The following is a 12,067-nucleotide window of genomic DNA, read 5'->3' on the forward strand; positions in this document are numbered from 1 at the left end:
GTAGGAGTCAGTGTATAAACCCTTAATGGGGAATCTCCCAGATTCATAGGGTCTTGAGTCTGAACCTGGTGGAGTGGGTGGGCCTGGGTTCCCCTTCCCTACTCCACTGGCCACTAGGCGTGGTGACAGTTTGTTTTTCAGGGACATTGACTGTTTGTTTTCTCTGTCCCACCCAGGGGCTACAGACTGATTGCCAATGACCTTTACATGCCCCGGCCATGAGTCTCAGGGGCTACAGACTGTTTGTTTGCTTGGCCCTACCAGGGGTCTTGGGCCCTCCTTGCTGCATTTACCTGATCTCACAGGGAGCTCTGACAACTGTGTGATGGGGTGTACCAACCCCGCACTGGGCAAATGGGGGGCAATTCACCCCTTCATCCAGGGCCCCCCATGACATGTGGTGGAGAATGCGGGCAATGGTCAGACCCTCTTAAGAGGACCAAAAGAGGAGAACTATGTGAGAAAGCCCCCCAGCTAGTATGGATAACAAAAAGGTACTAAAATGAATGCTGGAAAACCACCACCAGCAGCAGGATACCCAATAACAGCAGCAATGGGCCCACCTGCTACAGCAAACGGCTGCCCAACAACAACATATGACCCAACACCAAGAAAAACAGCAGCACTTGCTCAGGGAGCTAGCGACACAACACCAAGTCCAACAGGAGTGACTAGTTCAACAGATGTCAGCACTCCTACCTGCACTGGGACCTCCTGGCACCGCTGGAATGAGCTGGGGAACAGAGAGCACCCTGACAGGGTTACCAGTTAGACTGTCTAAGATGGGGCCTGGAGATGACCCAGAGGCCTTCTTGGTCACTTTCGAGCAAGTCACCATCATGGCCCGCTGGGCTCCCGAGCACTGGGCTACCCTAGTTGCCACATATTTGACTGGGCCTGTCCAATCTGTCTACCAGAACCTAGACCCTACTGATGCTCTCAATTATGCCAAAGTAAAGACTGCTATCATAGGTTACTCTGGGTTAGCCCAAAAACATTCTGTGAGCGATTTCGATGGAAGAGATATCTCCTAGGTGCATGACCTTGGGCAGTGACCTGGAGACTCTGAGACTATTGCTGGTGATGGTTAGGTCCCAAGATATTGAGAGGACCTCCAGTGGTGGAGGCATCATTCTTGAACAGTTTACACAGGTCCTTCCCGCAGGGGGAAGGAGTGGTGATCCATCGACACTGTCCAATGACTCTCACAGAGGAAATGTCTCTAAAGGAGGATTACTAAACTGCAGAGGGTTCTGGTTTACAGATGCCTAAACCAGGGAATCTTGGAAGCCACCAGAAGGACCCATCTGAGAGATCACAAAAAACCGAAGAATGGGGACCCTGGATTAGACCTGGATCATGGGGTGTAGGTCCCAACCTGGAAGCTACATGGAATCCCAACACAAGGCCCCAGAGAAAATGAACAATCGATGTTATGACTGCGGCCAGGAGGGGCACTTCATATGTGATTGCCCTTTTATGGACTCTAATTATGGCCATGACTGGGTAGCAGGCACCTGGGCTCAGAAGAAAGGCCCACCCAAACTGATACTTACTATATGGGTCAATGGCACTCAAGTAACAGGTGTTGTCGATTCAGGGTGCAGCCAGATGCAGGCCAATCTAGTGAAGTCACTGGCCCTGAAGAGGCCCCTATATACTTCCAGTGCATCCAGGGGGATATACAGCTATATCCTATCTCTTGGGTAAAGCTAGAAGTAAGCCGTCACAAGGAGACATGCTGGGTCCACCTGGTTTAGAGGCTAGCATACTCTGTGGTCCTAGGTCGTGACTGCTGGTGGGTCAGGGAGGTCAGGCAGGAGTGGGGACACCAGCTTCCATTGGAAAGACCCAAAGGGAAGCCGAAAGGGTGGGAGGAGGAACCCCCTGACCAGATGGAAGAGCCCGGGCCTTGCTCCATAGAGGTGGGAGTGCCAAAGAAAGCTGGGCATGAATCGCTGATGGTAGACAGTGACTTCATTAGAGAGCAAAGGGAAGACCCAACCTTGATTCGCACATGGGAGCAAGTGCCCAACACTGAGGAGGAGGGGGTTACCAACCAAGGACCCCCCCTTCAGGGTCCACAATGACTGCCTATAAAGTTGGAGCCTGAGGAGGAGGCGGCTGCATGTTCAGATGCTGCCCATGCCTCTGTCCCCCGCAGATCACCAGAGACCAGCGTTGGCTCCTGCCCTGGGAGCAGCAGTGGGAGGTGGTGCAGGACTAGGAGAGATGCTGCTGTGGACCGTGGTGTTCCTGACCATCACCATCTGGCTGGCTTGGCGGGAAACCTTCATGGCGCTGCCCTGAACCTGGGAGTTTTTCCCTGAAAGGAGAAAACAGATTCAATGACAAAGAGCATGAAGAAAAATTACCAAGATTAAACAAACCTCAATGCCAACTCTGCCCACATATCTACACCAGCGACACCATCACAGGACCTAACCAGATCAGTCACACCATCACCGGTTCATTCACCTGCACCTCCACCAATGTAATATACTCTATCATATGCCAGCAATGCCCCTCTGCTATGTACATCGGCCAAACTGGACAGTCGCTACGAAAAAGGATAAATGGACACAAATCAGATATTAGGAATGGCAATATACAAAAACCTGTAGGAGAACACTTCAACCTCCCTGGCCACACTATAGCAGACCTTAAGGTGGCCATCCTGCAGCAAAAAAACTTCAGGACCAGACTTCAAAGAGAAACTGCTGAGCTTCAGTTCATCTGCAAATTTGACACCATCAGCTCAGGATTAAACAAAGACTGTGAATGGCTTGCCAATTACAAAACCCGTTTCTCCTCCCTTGGTTTTCACACCTCAACTGCTAGAACAGGGCCTCATCCTCCCTGATTGAACTATCTTATTATCTCTAGCTTGCCTGCATATATATATATATATATATATATACCTGCCCCTGGAAATTTCCACTACATGCATCTGATGAAGTGGGTATTCACCCATGAAAGCTCATGCTCCAAAACGTCTGTTAGTCTATAAGGTGCCACAGGATTCTTTGCTGCTTTTGCCTATACTGAGTGACCAAGGATCCACAGACCCAGGGGGTGATCCAATGACTGCTTGTGCTGCGGAAGTTCTGGTGATGTTCCAACGAGACCTGCTGTATCTGGTGCACTCAGAGCCCTGAGCCTGACACGAGGGGCAGGAGAAGACTCTACAGCTAGTAGCCCTTAGGTTTTTCTGGCACAGCATTCACAAAAAAGTGAGCAATTTCTGTGCCTCTTGTCCAGAATGCCAATGTACTGGCCCTAAAGGAATATCCAAGGCACCCCTGCTCCCCTCCCGGTGGTGGGATTGCCATTTGACAGGATACGTATAGACCTGGTGGGATCCTTAGACAAAAGCAGTTTAGGGTTCCGCTACATACTGATGGAGGTTGTGATAAATGAAGTGGGGGGGCAGGGGAAGCTCCTTTTTATGGACACCCAGCCAGTCAGTTAGCTATAAAGTCCCTATTGGTGGCTGTTGTATTCTTGCTTTACCTGTAAAAGGTTAAAAAGGCGCCCAGGTAAAGGAAATGGAGAAGGCACCTGACCAGAAGAGCCAATGGGAAGGCTAGAACTTTTTTAAATGGGAGGAAAAACTTCCCCTTTGTTGTCTCTGTTGTTCTCCAGGAAAGAGGGGAACAGGGAGCAGTTATGCTATGAAAAGTTTTCTAGAACTACTTATTTGGAACCCCCAAATGTGTAAGTAGATCAGGAATGTTTAGAAAGACGTGATTAGTGCCATTTCTGTTTATTTCTTATGGCTAGTGGACTCCTCTGTGCTAACCCCAGATGCTTTTGTTTGCTTTTAACCTTTAAGTTGAACACCCAAGAAAGCTATTTTGGATGCTTAGTTTTTGGAATTGCTCTTTTAAAATCTAGCAAAAGCCTAAGTTTCAAATGTATTTTCTTTCTTTTTGTTTTTAATAAAATGTATCTTTTTATGAACAGGATTGGGTTTTTGTGTCCTAAGAGGTTTGTGCATATGTTGTTTAATTAGCTGGTGGCAACAGCTAATTTCCTTTGTTTTCTTTCTCAGCTGTTCCCCGGAGGCTGGGGGGTGAAAGGGCTTGTGGGTACCCCACAGGAAGGAATTCCCAAGTGCGCCTTCCTGGGTTCCAAAAAAGGGGGGGTTGCATTTGGGTGGTGGCAGCATTTACCAAGCCAAAGTCAGAGAAAAGCTGTAACCTTGGGAGTTTAATACAAGCGTGAAGTGGCAAGTATTAATTTTTTAGAATCCTTGTGGGCCCCCACCTTCTGCACTCAAAGTGCCAGAGTGTGGCTATTACCCTTGACAGAGATAGACTATGCAACCCGATACCCTGAGGCTGTCCCATTGAGTTCGACAACCGCAACCACCATAGTGAAGGAACTCTTGGAAATATTCACCCAGGTCGAGATACCAAAAGAGATACTGATGGACTGTGGGGATGGGCAACTTTTCATTGTGATTCATGGTGGAGCTGTGTGAGCTGCTGAACATTCATTCCTGGAAGACTTCCTTTTACCGCCCCACGAACTAATGGCCTAGTTGAGAGATTTAATGGGACCCTGAAATCAATGCTCCGTACGTTTGTCGAGGATGACCCGAGACATTGGGATAAACTGTTACCCGCGTTGGTATTTGTGGTACAGAAGGTACCCCAAGCATCCATGTGATTCTCCTCATTTGAACTGTTATGCAGAAGGCAGCCCAGGGGATCCTGGACCTCCTCTGAGCAACCTGGGAGGAGCAGGAGTCCCAAGTTATGGGGTCCATTCCCTATATATTGCAACTGCAGGAGCATCTCAAGAGGCTCGGAGGATTTGGCTGCGAGAATTTAATGAAAGCTTAGCAGACCCAGGAGCAGAGATACAACCAGAGAACCCGTCTCTGGACCTTGAGCCTGGTGATCGCATCCTATTGAATCCAAGCTGTTAACCAAATGGCAGGGGCCATTTGAAGTGCTCCGAAGAGGGGGACCGCTAGACTAGGAGGTCTGGTTACCCGGATAGTAATGTAGTGCCCAAGCATACCACATCAATCTTCTAAAGGCCTGGAAGTTCCAGGAGAGCTTGCTAGTTGCCCCCTACCCAGCTGAACCCAAATTGGGGACCAGTTGCATCAAACCCCTCCAAGGCAACAACAGTAGCAATTGGACAAGAATTCAATGAAGCACAATAGTAGCAGCTGCAATGACCGGTCCAGTCCTTTCCGGACGTTCTGTCACCTCACCCTGGATGGATGAATATGACTCACCACCACATAGCCACCAGCCCAGGACAGAAGGTGCGAGACCATTATTGGCCGCTGCCTAAGATGATGTGTGGAGTCATCGGGGAAGAAATCAATGCTATGCTGACCGTGGGAGTTACGGGGGAATCTCACAATGAGTGGAGGAGCCCCATCATCTTGGTTCCAAAAGCTGATGGATTGACTCGGTTCTGCTTAGACTTCTGGAAAGTCAGTGCGATCTCCAGGTTCGATGCCTATCCAGTGCCACAGGTAGATGAGCTGCTGGAGCAGTTGGCGAATGCTAAGTTCATATCTACACTTGATCTGACAAAGGGATACTGGAAAATTCCCCTGACCCCAGCTTCCCAAGAGAAGACCGACTTTGCCATGCCGAACGGCCTCTTCCAATACATGACTATGCCATTTGGGCTACATGGGGCCACTGCAAACTTTCAAAAGCTTATGGACCAACTACTGTAACCACATGAGTAATACACTGCAGCCTATATTGACAACATAGTAACATACAATCTCAGCTGGGAAGACCATCTTAGGCACCTCACTATGGTGCTGCAAGCTCTTGGGGAAGGAAGGACTAACAGCAAAACCTTCCAAGTATCACCTAAGGCAGAAGGAGGTGGCATATCTGGGATACACGGTGGGGCAGAAGCGGCTGCTCCCACTTGTGGATAAGGACGAAGCCCTGAGAAGCTATCCAACCCCCATGGCAAGAGACAGGTGAGGCAGTTTTTTGGATTGGCCAGGTACTACAGACTCTTTGTTCCAGACTTTGCCAGCCAAGCAATGCACCTGATGGATGTTATGAAAAACTTCTAGCCTAGAAGGTTACAGTGGTCCAAGGATTGTGAATATGCTTTACAGTCTCTGAAGGAAAGGTTGAGTGGGGAACCATTCCTATTCCACACACATTTTTGAAGCAGTTCTTACTCCAGACCAACACTTCAGAGGCGTGCTTGGAGCGGTGCTATCTCAAGAGCATGATGGAGAGGAACAGCTGGTGCTATATCTGAGCAGAAAGTTATTCCCTCATGAAACAAAGTATTTGACGATAGATACTGTGGTAATAGATAACCGTTATGCTCTTCTTGATACAGGAGAGAAGGAATCACCCCCAATAGTTAAGGAGGCGAAGTCTCGTACCCCTAAGGCTGGGAGGTCTGCTACCACCACTGATAATAAGAAATGTAGGGTAGTGGTGGTTGGAGACTCTCTGCTGAGGGGGACGGAGACACCTATCTGTCGCCCTGACCGTTCATCCCGGGAGGTATGCTACCTGCCAGGGGCCCATATCCGAGATGTTACAGAGGCATTGTCGAGGATTATCCGGCCTTCTGACTACTATCCCATGCTACTCATCCATGTGGGCACAAATGATACTGCGAGGTGTGACGCTGAGCAGATCAAGAGTGACTACAGGGCTCTGGGAGTACGGGTTAAGGAGTTTGGAGCGCAGGTGGTATTCTCTTCGATTCTTCCTGTCGAAGGTAGGGCCCTGGGCAGAGACAGATGCATCGTGGAGGTGAATGCCTGGCTGCGAAGATGGTGTCGCCAGGAGGGCTTTGGCTTCCTCGACCACAGGATGCTATTCGAGGAAGGACTGCTAGGCACAGATGGCGTTCACCTTTCGAGGAGGGGAAAGGCCTTATTTGCACACAGACTGGCTAACCTAGTAAGGAGGGCTTTAAACTAGGTTCGAGGGGACAGGTGAGCAAACCCCACAGGTAAGTGGGGAACAAGACCTGGGAGATGGGTTGGAAACAGGAGGAAGCACGGGCTATAATGGCAGAGAGAAAGGAGGGTCAGAGCAAAGCTGGGAGGCAAGATCAAACCAGTATCTTAGATGCCTATATACAAATGCAAGAAGTATGGGTAATAAGCAGGAAGAACTGGAAGTGCTAATAAATAAATACAACTATGACATTGTTGGCATTACTGAAACTTGGTGGGATAATACACACGACTGGAATGTTGGTGTGGATGGGTATAGTTTGCTCAGGAAGGATAGACAGGGGAAAAAGGGAGGAGGTGTTGCCTTATATATTAAAAATGTACACACTTGGACTGAGGTGGAGATGGACATAGGAGACGGAAGTGTTGAGAGTCTCTGGGTTAGGCTAAAAGGGGTAAAAAACACGGGTGATGTCGCGCTGGGAGTCTACTACACGCCACCTAATCAGGTGGAAGAGGTGGATGAGGCTTTTTTCAAACAACTAACAAAATCATCCAAAGCCCAAGATTTGGTGGTGATGGGGGACTTCAACTATTCAGATATATGTTGGGAAAATAACACCGCGGGGCACAGACTATCCAATAAGTTCCTGGACTGCATTGCAGACAACTTTTTATTTCAGAAAGTTGAAAAAGCTACTAGGGGGGAAGCTGTTCTAGACTTGATTTTAACAAATAGGGAGGAACTCGTTGAGAATTTGAAAGTAGAAGGAAGCTTGGGTGAAAGTGATCATGAAATCATAGAGTTTGCAATTCTAAGGAAGGGTAGAAGGGAGTACAGCAAAATAGAGACAATGGATTTCAGGAAGGCGGATTTTGGTAAGCTCAGAGAGCTGATAGGTAAGGTCCCATGGGAATCAAGACTGAGGGGAAAAACAACTGAGGAGAGTTAGCAGTTTTTCAAAGGGACGCTATTAAGGGCCCAAAAGCAAGCTATTCTGATGGCTAGGAAAGATAGAAAATGTAGCAAAAGACCACCTTGGCTTAACCACGAGATCTAGCGTGACCTACAAAATAAAAAGGCATCATATAAAAAATGGAAACTAGGTCAGATTACAAAGGACGAATATAGGCAAATAACACAGGAATGCAGAGGCAAGATTAGAAAGGCAAAGGCACAAAATGAGCTCAAACTAGCTATGGGAATAAAGGGAAACAAGAAGACTTTTTATCAATACATTAGAAGCAAGAGGAAGACCAAGGACAGGGTAGGCCCACTGCTCAGTGAGGAGGGGGAAACAGTAATGGGAGACTTGGAAATGGCAGAGATGCTTAATGACTTCTTTGTTTCGGTCTTCACTGAGAAGTGTGAAGGAATGTCTAATATAGTGAATGCTTACGGGAAGAGGGTAGGTTTAGAAGATAAAATAAAAAAAGAGCAAGTAAAAAATCACTTAGAAAAGTTAGATGCCTGCAAGCCACCAGGGCCTGACGAAATGCATCCTAGAATACTCAAGGAGTTAATAGAGGAGGTATCTGAGCCTCTAGCTATTATCTTTGGGAAATCATAGACTCATAGACTCATAGACTAATAGGTCAGAAGGGACCAATCTGATCATCTAGTCTGACCTCCTGCACAAGGCAGGCCACAGAACCCCACCCATCCAATTTTATAACAACCCCTATCCCAGGATCGAGTTATTGAAATCTTCAAAACTGGTTTGAAGACCTCAAGCTGCAGAGAAACCACCAGCAAGCGACCCGTGCCCCATGCTGCAGGGGAAGGCGAAAAACCTCCAGGGCCCCTGCCAATCCGCCCTGGAGGAAAATTCCTTCCCGACCCCAAATATGGCGATCAGCTAAACCCTGAGCATGTGGGCAAGACTCACCAGCCAGCACCCAAGAAGGAATTCTCTGCAGTAACTCAGTTCCCATGTCATCCAACATCTCCCCGCAGATCATTGAGCAGACCTATCTGGTGGTAATCCAAGATCAATTGCCCAAATGACAATCCTATCATAACATCCCCTCCATATACTTATCGAGCTTTGTCTTAAAGCCAGGAAAGTCTTTTGCCCCGACTACTTCCCTCGGAAGGCTGTTCCAGAACTTCACTCCCCTAATGGTTAGAAACCTTCGTCTAATTTCAAGTCTAAACTTCCTAATATCCAGCTTATACCCATTCGTCCTCGTGCCTACATTAGTACTAAACTTAAATAATTCCTCTCCCTCCCTAACGTTAACCCCCCTGATATATTTATATAGAGCAAGCATATCCCCCCGCAGCCTTCTTTTGGCCAGGCTAAACAAGCCAAGCTCTTTGAGTCTCCTTTCATAAGGCAGTTTTTCCATTCCTCGGATCATCCTTGTAGCCCGTCTCTGAACCTGTTCCAGTTTGAATTCATCCTTCTTGAACATGGGACACCAGAACTGCACACAGTATTCCAGATGGGGTCTCACCAACGCCTTGTATAACGGTACTAACACCTCATTATCCTTGCAGGAAATACCCCGCCTGATGCTTCCCAAAATCGCATTTGCTTTTTTAACAGCTGTATCACATTGGCGACTCATAGTCATCCTGCTATCAACCAGCACCCCAAGGTCCTTGTCCTCCTCCGTCGCTTCCAACTGATGCGCCCCCAACGTATATCCAAAATTCTTATTATTAGTTCCTAAATGCATAACCTTGCACTTTTCACTATTGTATTTCGTCCTGTTCCTATTACTCCAGTTAACAAGGTGGTTCAGATCTTCCTGAATAGTATCCCTGTCCTTCTCCGTGTTAGCAATACCCCCCAGCTTCGTGTCATCCGCAAACTTTATTAGCACATTCCCGCTCTTTGTGCCAAGGTCCGTAATAAAAAGGTTAAATAAGATCGGTCCCAAAACCGATCCTTGAGGGACTCCACTAGAAGATGAGGAGATGAGGGAGATTCCAGAAGACTGGAAGGGGGATAATATAGTGCCCATCTATAAAAAGGGAAATAAAAACAACCCAGGAAACTACAGACAGTTAGTTTAACTTCTGTGCCAGGGAAGATAATGGAGCAGGTAATTAAAGAAATCATCTGCAAACACTTGGAAGGTGGTAAGCTGATAGGGAATAGCCAGCATGGATTTGTAAAGAACAAATCATGTCAAACTAATCTGATAGCATTCTTTGATAGGATAACAAGCCTTATGGATAAGGGAAAAGCGGTGGATGTGATATACCTAGACTTTAGTAAGGCATTTGATACGGTCTCTCATGATATTCTTATAGATAAACTAGGAAAGTGCAATTTAGATGGGGCTACTATAAGGTGGGTGCATAACTGGCTGGATAACCGTACTCAGAGAGTAGTTGTTAATGGCTCCCAATCCTGCTGGAAAGGTATAACAAGTGGGGTTCCGCAGGGGTCTGTTTTGGGACCGGCTCTGTTCAATATCTTCATCAACGATTTAGATGTTGGCAAAGAAAGTACGCTTATTAAGTTTGCGGACGATACCAAACTGGGAGGGATTGCAACTGCTTTGGAGGACAGGGTCAAAATTCAAAATGATCTGGACAAATTGGAGAAATGGTCTGAGGTAATATGGATGAAGTTCAATAAAGATAAATGCAAAGTGCTCCACTTAGGAAGGAACAATCAGTTTCACACATACAGAATGGGAAGAGACTGTCTAGGAAGGAGTATGGCAGAAAGAGATCTAGGGGTCATAGTAGACCACAAGCTTAATATGAGTCAACAGTGTGATACTGTTGCAAAAAAAGCAAACGTGATTCTGGGATGCATTAACAGATGTGTTGTAAACAAGACACGAGAAGTCATTCTTCCGCTTTACTCTGTGCTGGTTAGGCCTCAACTGGAGTATTGTGTCCAGTCCTGGGCACCACAGTTCAAGAAAGATGTGGAGAAATTGGAGAGGGTCCAGAGAAGAGCAGCAAGAATGATTAAAGGTCTTGAGAACATGACCTATGAAGGAAGGCTGAAGGAATTGGGTTTGTTTAGTTTGGAAAAGAGAAGACTGAGAGGGGACATGATAGCAGTCTTCAGGTATCTAAAAGGGTGTCATCAGGAGGAGGGAGAAAACTTGTTCACCTTAGCCTCCAATGATAGAACAAGAAGCAATGGGCTTAAACTGCATCAAGGGAGATTTAGGTTGGACATTAGGAAAAAGTTCCTAACTGTCAGGGTAGTTAAACACTGGAATAGATTGCCTAGGGAAGTTGTGGAATCTCCATCTCTGGAGATATTTAAGAGTAGGTTAGATAAATGTCTATTAGGGATGGTCTAGACAGTATTTGGTCCTGCCATGAGGGCAGGGGACTGGACTCGATGACCTCTCGAGGTCCCTTCCACTCCTAGAGTCTATGAGTCTATGGGTCTATGAGAAAAAGAGGCACTGGCAGTGAAATGGGCCGTTGAAGCCCTACTTTATTATCTGTTGGGGAATCCCCTTCAGCTTGTCAGAGACCACATGCCCCTCCAATGGATCCCTCAAGCCCTATGAGTCTGAGATACTTCAGTGCCTGGGGCGAGCCCATGCGAATGCTGACTTCTTTTCCTGGGTAGGATGTGAGGGAGACAAGGGAGAACCACATAACTTAAGCAGGAAGGTGTGTGATGGGGTGTACCAAACCCACACTGGGCCAGTGGGGCCAGACCAATCACTGTGGGCCCAGGAGGCCACACCTCCTTGCCCCTGCTGTGCATGCTCCTGATGGAAGGGAGAATAAAAGGAGGCAGCCCAGCTCTGTCTGAGCTGGCTGAGGAGGAGGAAGGACGTGTGCTGCAGGCTTCAGCAAAGGCACCTCTGACTCTCCAAGCGGTGGAAGCTGTGGACCCGGACTATATAGTGGACAACCAGCCGACTGTGGAGACTGACTGGGATGCCAAGCCACTGCCACCTGGGGAAATGCCGAGGATGTACCTAGCAGTAGGAAGTGAGCCAGGGACTTTTGTAGAAGTCACTGTGTAAACCCTTAAGAGAGAATCTCCCAACTTCATAGGGCCTTGGGTTGGAATCCGGTGGCACGGGTGGGCCTGGGTTCCCCTACCCCACCCCACTGGCCACTAGGCGTAGCTACTGTTTGTTTGCCTGCCCCACCCAGGAGGCTCAGGTCCATAGATAATTTGTTTACTCTGTCCTGCCCAGTGGCTA

The sequence above is a fragment of the Gopherus evgoodei genome, chromosome 24 (genome assembly GCF_007399415.2).
Source record: "Gopherus evgoodei ecotype Sinaloan lineage chromosome 24, rGopEvg1_v1.p, whole genome shotgun sequence".
Classification (NCBI taxonomy): Eukaryota; Metazoa; Chordata; order Testudines; family Testudinidae; genus Gopherus; species Gopherus evgoodei.